Genomic DNA, 8638 nt, shown 5'->3' with positions numbered 1-8638 from the left:
CACCGACTTTGGCAGAACCTCTTCCAGACCGATGAGGGCAACATTGAACAAGGTGGGGCTTAAAACACCTCCCTGAAGTACTCCACAGTAGGTGCAATGTTCAGTAGTTTTACCCTCATTTGTTTGCACCCAAAAAACTCTGCCAGTTATATAGTCTTTTATCTATTAAACCATTCATCCACCAATGCCCATTGCTGTGAGAGAAGTGAGGATGGCATCTTGAGCTAGTTATATGCACCCTTAACACCAAGAAAGAGTGCGACTGATATACGCTTGCGACTTTTTTCTTGCTGAACAAATGTAGATAAGTCACGGACACAGTCGATGGAGGAGCGGCCCCGACAGAAGCCTGTCAAGCAGGAAGGATAGTTGGTGTATTGTTCCAAGTACAACTTCAGACGAAATAGAACCGTTCTTTCCATCACTTTTCCGAGGCAGCTTGCGAGTGAAATAGGGCGATACGCTGCCAAGTCGAATGGTAATTTTTCCGATTTCAGAAGTGGTATTAATCGACCTATTTTCCCTTGTCGGGGAACACTGCCGCTGAACCAGGAGGTATCGAAGCACATTAAAGGTCCTCTTCTGGCTTTTTGTCCAAGATTTCCCAACGCACTATAAGTAATACCATCAGGACCTGGCGATGACGTGCGCTTAGAAGCGATCAACGCACATTTCAGTTCTTCTATGGTGAATGAAATGTCCATTTCTTGTAATCGAGTCTCAGGAACTATCATGGCGTTGATGCTCTCGTTCATAATATTTACGAAAACTCTCGCGCGAAATTCTTCAGCCACCTCGAGATTTGTTCTTCCATGATGGAGTGCCTAACCTTTAAAAGGGTGCCGTTGTTGTAGAGAGCAGCGAAGACCACGAACTGTTCTCAAGATATGTGACAGTGGTTTATGAGGGTCTAGATATTTGCAGAATGCTTTGCAGCATTCGCTCTCCAGCTTGTCAATGCGTCGTTGAATCTTTTTTTGGAGCCATCTTGCCTTCCTAGGTCGTAAATTGATTTTGTGCGTCGGTATCATTGTTCAGCAGGCCTTCGTATAGCTCTTAATTTTTCCAGTTTAATGTCAAACTGTTTTATTTTAGACGAAAATGATAATTTACATTTGAGCACAGACTTCAGCCAACAAAATGAAGGTTTTATCAAAGTGACATTCCTTTTTTTAAACAAAGTGACATTCTTTTTAAATGAACTGCGTTTTAAATGGTTCGTAGATATTTGTCTTAATTTTTAATCATGTTTTATTCATTTGTTTTAATTTTTAAACTAATAACCGAAATGAAACAACACTTGCACTGGCGCTCTTTGGCCTTAGATGCCCTTGCCCCAATAAAACTTAACGTAATAATAATTTTAATTTACATTTGAATGCTTGAATAGCTTCCGCGATGGTATTTTCCAGGCTGCAGTCACGGCCTTCTTGACAAGCGTCCTAAACAGGCGATGTAAACATCGAACAGTCAGTGCCAATTACAACACCGGAAGAGAATATCTTTCCGAGTCCATCGATCTTCACGTAGGTGAGTATGTGATGACTTCCATGAGTCTCAATGTCGCAAAACAATTCAACTTGGTGAGAGAAACTGTCATACGTGAGACCCCGCAATTATGTTGGGGTACCATCGTTCATGATGAAAAGGTTGTAGTCAGAAGCAAATGTAACAATATTCATGCCCCTGGAATTCATCCTAGTGCTCCCCCAAAGCATGTGATGGGCGTTGAACTCGCCGGTGATGATCGAAGGCCCATCGGTCCTCATTAGGACGTTTTTTATTCTGTCGCAGTCAAATCACGCTCACGGAGATATATGTATCCACCTATAAGTGTGAACTAAATAGCATTCTTCTTTACACGAAGACGCACGTACTGATTGTCGTCATTTGAACTTACTGAGTGTGAAACATAAGTCAAGACTATGCGCATGTAAAGAATTACTTCACTTTGTTCTGCGCAGGCGGCTGAACAAAACGCTTCATGACCCGACAATCTATAAGGCGTTGATACGTTTGGTTTACATATGACAAGTATAGGGAATTGATTGGCCCTAACGAATTGGAAAAAGTCCGAAATACGGGACTTCGTGCCTTCGTAATTTTATTGAAAAATTGACGCACATTTAACTTCACTGCGGAAGAGATTTTGTTGAGCCATTGTGCTTATAGCAAGCACTGGATTCAGTGCATCCAGAATTTGCAGTGCACTCTTAGCAGGTGGAGATTGTATGCTGCTCAGTAGCGTGCGAATGTGGAAATGAATCATTGCACGATTGCAGTCACTTGCCTGTCTTGGTTGGAAAGATCTTGAACCGGGATCCCAGGCTGGCTGTCATAAAACTCCTTCGAATCACTTGATGCTGCTTCCCTTTGAAGTGCAGGTCGCTCTGTCACAGTTAGGGTATGTCCTTTACAGTCTTTCCCACAGCATGTGGTCTCAAAGGTGAAAGAAGTGGTAATGATGAACGAGCTGGCAAACGCATCGAGGAGGTAGCGGGCGTACTTGAAGACCGGCATCGACGTGAACGACGCCTTCTGACTTTAGTTGCGGCTTCTCGATGAGATGAGTGATCGCGCACCATCTCCTTCAAGATGGCAATTTCCTTCTGAATCCGCGGGCAGTCTTTCGATGTGGCTTCATGGAATCCATTGCGATTAGAGCATTTCTTGACAGTAGCGACGCACTTATCCTCGGCATGGGGCTCGGCGCAGTGGTGGAATACCACTGAAGTCTCGCAGACGCTGCTCACATGTCCAAGTTTGATACATTTACGGCACTGGAAAGGCTTTGAAATGAAAGGCCCAATAGCATGTCTGAAGTACCCTGCCTTAACATGAGATGGGAGGGATGTGCTCTTAAACGCAATCTTCACACACCGAGACTTGCCCAGCCGAGTGACATCAACAATGGGAGCATCAGTGGCTGACTTGACAAGAACTTGTAAGTCGGTGTTTGAAATAGCCGCATCTATGTCGTAGATAACGTCGGCTACTACATCAGATCCCAAGAGAACACGACAGCGCACCTGATTGCCATCTAAGTTAGTTACACTGCGCAGAACGCCCAAAGCACTTGCGTACGGGACGTCAACAGCCAGTATATTCTTTGTGGCGTTCACTCTTATGTCCGTGATTTCATTTGGCACGAGCACTTCCAGCAACATCGACACAGACTGGCTGTTAAGGCGTTTCATGCTGACGGTAGGAAGTGCAGGCAGAAACAGGATGGTACAAGTGTTCGACTTTGGCATTTCACTTACAGATTGAATACTTGAGGAAGAGGATGTCCTCATGTTCCTCCTCTTCGCTTTGTGGCTCCGCACAGGTTGGAAACCATCATCTGAAAAGTCATCATTACTGAGAGAGTAGGCATGAGTATCCTCTCTGTCGTTGTCCAATCCGCTTCCCGGAAGCGGCCGCCGCTGACGCCGCTGGTGCCGGCAGGCACCCGGGGTGGTCTACATCCATCACCTCCAAGGGAGCAGCGAAAACTGGTCAACAGACTTAAATTGCCACAGAAATACGCCAGAGTTAGCAGAAGTAGCACTTATGCAAAACACAGCTCTTCGTCTTTCCTCTATAAGTTGAAGATTGTAATACGCGTAGGTGTTGGCGTGCTTTGAACTCGTTCAGTCCTTGGGAAAAAAGAGCGCCCTCTGCAATACATAACGACCTATACACTTGGGAAGTCGGGCACAAAAAAAAAAAACGTGTTAACATACGTAATAGAACGTTGCATGAGAGTGAAATAATGCCCATGCACCATGCAAAGCGAATTGCGCAACGAGTGGGTCATTGAATGCTTGCCGCCCATTACTAAAATCCCACCATGAGCCTTTATTGTCATAATATAGCATTGTGATAGCACATGTTCGACAACAGTATGAGCGCTTCTCTTCATGCTCGAACTGAGCTGAGCTACAGCTTTACGATATAATGATGCACGAACTGGCCAAATATGCAGTACTTGTTTTCATTGTCATCAGCAGAGCCAAAGTGCGCATGAATCCAGGTAATGCCTCCTGTTCTTTCTTGGCAGGCGCTAAATCTCGACAGGTGCGGTAGAAAGTGATTTCGCACAAAACGTTATACCGAAAACAAACCAGAAATATAAAGAAGGAGCACTTACCAAGTTCGTCAAACTTCTTATGTGATCGGGGGCAATGGTCGCCGTAGCCACATTTTACGTTAGCTGAAGCGAGCGCAGTGTAGCGTGCAAGTCGCAACACAACCCTTTGCAGCGGTCGCGTGCTATTCGAAACAAGTTACGTTTACTGCTGAAATGTTCGCACTAGCGCACAACGCGACTAGTGTTGTAAATTCGGCGCGAATTGAGGCAACACACGCGGTCATCACGACGGAGTGATCACGACGCCCAGCCATTTAACCTAGCATTGTAACAAGGTAAAAATTGGCCGGGTGGATGGTTATACCAATTCTTGGCAAGCCCTGCGGCTGCGTATCGCTCTTCTACGATAGCATGTACACTCCATGTCGCACAGGTTTGCGTGTTCCGCAGTGCATGGCGGTGCGGCATAAAACTGTACTGCTTCGCGGCCTACTGTGATGCGGCATGGTCTTGAGGTTATTGGCAATGGCTTCCCAGACTCAGTCCAGCAGCGGCACATTGCTTTAACGTGCCGTTGCTAATCGCAAAAGCCGCGTATGATAGCCTCAACACCTCACGGCCACACGGAACCACCCCTCGTTAATTCTTGAACCGGCCATAGTGGGAGGTACTTCTACTATACGCTCAAAAATGTAAATGGTACAACACTAGAGGGCGTTGCTTGGAGAAAAAAAAAAGATTGATGTCACAAGTACGGAAGGAAAGAGAGACAATTGTGTGACTACGATCACTTGTTCTTTGGCGGCGCTGTATGCCAGAGGGCGCTCTATAGCAAATTGATGTGATCACATGTTGTATCACAAGTCACAGAATGTGATAATCGCCGGGGATTCGAATTGGAATCGATGATGCGCAGAAGCAATCAAACAGAGGGTAAGAGGCGACAAGAAGGTTGCAGTAGGGGCGTTCCCAGGACGCAAGCTGGAAGCAGTCATGAGGCAAGCGAGCGCAAAACTCAAAACTACAGCTGATAGGCGAAACCTCATGATAATTTCAGGCGGTTTAAACGATGTCTTAAATGAAGATACGGCAGGATTAGCGACCACACTGGTGAAAGGGGTCGATGACATGCACGCCAGTTCTCTTCAGGTACAGGTATACTGATATGCACGATACTGGAGGTACCGGTGCGTGACGGCAACCTGCAAAGAGCGGTTGTACACAAACCAAGAGATATGGCGGATGAGTCAAGAGAAAGCCTTTGAGGTGGTGGAAATAAACAGAGAGGTGCATAAGTGGGGTGGTTTCCAACAAGAAAGAAGTCACTTCGATGGGCGGATAGGTCATGAGGTGGGTTGACGACTTGCAGGACGCGCAGTAGCTTTTTTTTTTTGGGGGGGGGGGGGGCACGCGGGCCCTACAGGGTGCAGGATAGCTAGTAACGAGGAAAGCAACCGGGAGGACTTTTTGACAGGTGGTATTGACAGATACGATTCCAAAGTGGCACCAGTATCTATGATTGGTAGAGCCCGAGGCAGAAATATACGTAGCCACGAGCGCTGAGCCAATTCAGACATAGGGTATATTAACATGCAGGGTGACAGGAACAGGCTGAAGTGGGAAGAGATAGAACAGAAAGGGAGGAGAGGCCGATGGTATATGGTTTTGTAGAAACACATCTTAGGGACATGGAACAACCTTATAACAATCCAGACTACGCGTGGGAATATTGTAATAGAACAGAAGGCAGCAGAAAGAGGGGGGGGGGGTATTGGGGCATTCATTCATAAAAGTACAGACTGGCAAAGGGTTAAGCAGAAGTGCAAGGAACAATTATGGCTAAAAGGAAAAGTGGCAGGGCAAACGACACTCCTTTTTTTTAATTAAATGTATGTAAGGAGAGGTTCGTGCTAAAGCGTGGCGCTGGCTACTTCTTTTTTCTTGCATAAAAGTCAACATCGCACATTTTGTAGCAAACACAAGGCTATACATATGTACATAGCACAGCACTTACACAATGAGTTCACGTTTTCAACGCTGAGAGTCCACATCACACAGAAATGGGTCCACACTGCATAGAAATGTGTCAGCACCACACTGAGTTTGTAAAGAACACAAGTAATCATGCCAATTTAAGTGTTCATACAAAAGCGTGAAAGTTCAATAAAATGTCTAAGGTGATCTTGTCGCCTAAATACTGAACTGTTTTCAGAAAGGTTTTCCCAACAGTATCATAGTGAAACACGAAAATACTGTTTTGAAACAAACCACAGTTAACAGTGAAGTACCTTTGTATTTGTTTAGTACTTTTGAGCCATTTCTGAATCCTCCAGAGAATGAACGACTGCACGCGCTGCAGTGGCTTATAGCTGTCTTTTCGGCCATGGACTCAAGATTTTTGCAATTGATGCTCCTTGGCTTGGTGTACTTGTGAACGGGAGCAAATGCCAGAGTGCAAAACCAGGCAATGGTAAAATGTGTATCAAAGGACATTGAGGAGTTAGGAGGAGAGTGTGAGATGATTATACTAGGAGATATGAATGCGCACACAGAAGATATAGATGAGTACACCGACCCAACAGGCAAAATGATCATGAATATGTGTGAAAGGCATGCTTTGATCATTTGCAACAGTACCGAGAAGTGTGAAGGGCAAATAACATGGGTGGTAGGAAGGATGCAGTCGGCGATAGATTACGCACTGATGTCAGATAGGATGTATGATAAGGTCAGGGGAATGCACATAGATGAAGGTGGCTCCAGAAGTCTGGGCAGTGATCACAAACGTATCAAGCTATGTTTTGGAAGAGCAGTGAAAGTGGGAATGAGACATGATGAGCAACTACAGAAAAATTTTTATTCAGAAAGACGAATAGAAATAGCTACTAAACAAGTTGAGAAAGTAATAACTGACAATAACAAAACAGTGTGAACATACACGAATTTATTTAGACTGTTTAGGCTAGAGCTTGCTTAGGCACCTGAGAAGTCACCCCGGAAAAGAAGACACAAACCCAACAGTTGGTGCGACGAGGAAGTTGAGAGAGCTATAGCAAAACGTCAGGAAGCCTCTAGGGAATACAGACATGCTAAGGAGCGGGGTGAACCGACAGATGATGTTGAAAGGAATTGGGAAATCTTTCTAAGCTGCAGAAGGAATGCATCCCTTCTGACCAGTGAAAAGATTAGATGAAAAGGAGCTCAGTGGCTGGCAGAAGTACATAAAAAAGATAAAAAGGGAGCTGCGAAAATTTGAAACCACCTAAACTCCCTAAGAAATGAGACGAGCCAAGAGCAGAGGTCTATAACTACAGCTCAAGGTGCTAAGCTAGAAGGGGACGAAGCTATTGAATATATAAGAACAACGGTGACAGAAAAATTTCACCAAAGAAGTGCTTTATGCCCCACAATAGACAAAGAAAGATGAATCAAGTGGCGCAATGGCTCCATTTTCACATTGAGAGTGGGAAAGGGCTGAAAGGAGGGTTCCTAGTAGTACATCAACAGACACAGATGGCATTCCAATTATGCTGATAAAGACATTAGGTCAGAAGTCTAAGCAGGCTTTCAGAGAGGCAGTAGGAAAAATAATAATCGATGGTGAAGTCCCCGATGAATGGAAACTTAGCAGGATGAGCATGATCTATAAAGGAAAGGGGGACAAAGCGGACCTAAACAACTACCGTCCTATAACAGTGACATCAGTGGTCTACAGGCTGGCGATGCAGATTATAAAGGAAAGACTGCAGGCATTGATAGAGGATGAGGGGTGCTGGTAGAACTTTAGAATGGGTTTCGGAAACACAGGAGGTAGGAAGACATTCTGTTCTCACTGACGCAGTGCATCGAAATAGCAGAAAAGAAACACAGGCCCCTGTGGCTAGCATTTTTAGATATCAAGGTAGCGTACGACAGCCTGGTTCAAGAAGACTTGTGGGGAATATTTGACACACTAGGTGTGAAAGATGGAGTCAATAATCTTTAAAGGATATCTGTAAAGTTAACAAGGCCAACATAAAGTGGAAAAAACAGGTATCCGAGCCTGCAGAGCTAAAGCGGGGGCTTAGGCAGGGGTGTTATCTGTCACCCTGATTATTCATGATGTACCAACAATGATTACAGGCCAAATTAGAGGGAAGCGGACTGGGATTCATCCTCTCTTTCGTCAAACAAGGAAAACACATTGAACAGGCACTACCAGCATTGATGTATGCAGATGATACACGGCTAATGGCCGACAGCAAGGAAGATTTGCAAAGATTGATGGACATCTGCGGTAATGAGCGAGATAGGTTAGATTTCAGATTCAGTAAAGAAATATCAGCAGTCATAATTTTTGATGATAATCAAGGTAGTGAGCTTAGAGTACAGGAGGTCACGAGAGAGATAACAGATAAATACAAATATCTGGGCGTATGGATAAGCAATGGAGCCGAGTGCCTAAGGAACCACGAAATACGCGTGACAACTAAAGATAACAGGAATACAGCGGTGATGAAAAACAGGGCACTGTGGAATTACAATAGGTATAGTGTTGTGAGAGGAATATGGAAAGGGATCATGGTT

The sequence above is a fragment of the Rhipicephalus microplus genome, chromosome 10 (assembly GCF_043290135.1).
Source record: "Rhipicephalus microplus isolate Deutch F79 chromosome 10, USDA_Rmic, whole genome shotgun sequence".
Taxonomy (NCBI): Eukaryota; Metazoa; Arthropoda; class Arachnida; order Ixodida; family Ixodidae; genus Rhipicephalus; species Rhipicephalus microplus.
This window is presented reverse-complemented; position numbering follows the sequence as displayed.